The following is a 545-nucleotide window of genomic DNA, read 5'->3' as shown; positions in this document are numbered from 1 at the left end:
TTACACAAACTTTCAAACCCCAATTTTCTTTATGCCAGTATATTTTGTTTTGCCATTTCTTTTCCTTTAGTTTAGAGAGCTCAACTTAATTAAGAAATAGACCATGGTCTCGATCGTTATGACACATCTTCTTCAGAGACAAAATAAAAAAAGAGACAGAGAAGATTGAGGAAGAGAAAAAGAAAAGTAGAATGGAACAAATAAACTCTACAAAATAATGTAGAATGTAATTCAATGCAAATAAACTAAGATTTTCAGTGAAAAGGAAAGGTGTGATTTCAGATTTTCCTTTGTAATCAAAGATAGGTTGCCCTATCTTGTTTGCCTCAGTGGATAGAGCATCAGCCTGTAGACTGAAGAGTCCCAGGTTAGATTCCTTCCAAGGGCACATGTCTGGTTTTCAGGCTTGATCCCCAGTAAGGAGTATGCAGGAGGCAGCTGGACACTGTTTCTCTCTCATCATTGATGTTTCTAATTCTCTATCCCTCTCCCTTCCTCTCTGTAAAAAACCAATAAAATATACATTTAAAATTTTCCAGCAAAAG

General features: G+C 35.8%; 1 protein-coding gene across 2 annotated transcripts in view; it reads right to left on the bottom strand.

Moving 5' to 3' along the window:
* Positions 1-545, bottom strand: part of NOX4 (NADPH oxidase 4) — a 167,558-nt gene that overhangs the window by 48,756 nt on the left and 118,257 nt on the right. The gene's annotated exons all lie outside the window — the stretch shown is intronic.

This window comes from Myotis davidii, unplaced genomic scaffold, assembly GCF_000327345.1.
Source record: "Myotis davidii unplaced genomic scaffold, ASM32734v1 scaffold657, whole genome shotgun sequence".
NCBI lineage: Eukaryota > Metazoa > Chordata > Mammalia > Chiroptera > Vespertilionidae > Myotis > Myotis davidii.
Note: the sequence above shows the minus strand (reverse complement) of the source record. Positions and strands in the feature narration are given on the sequence as shown.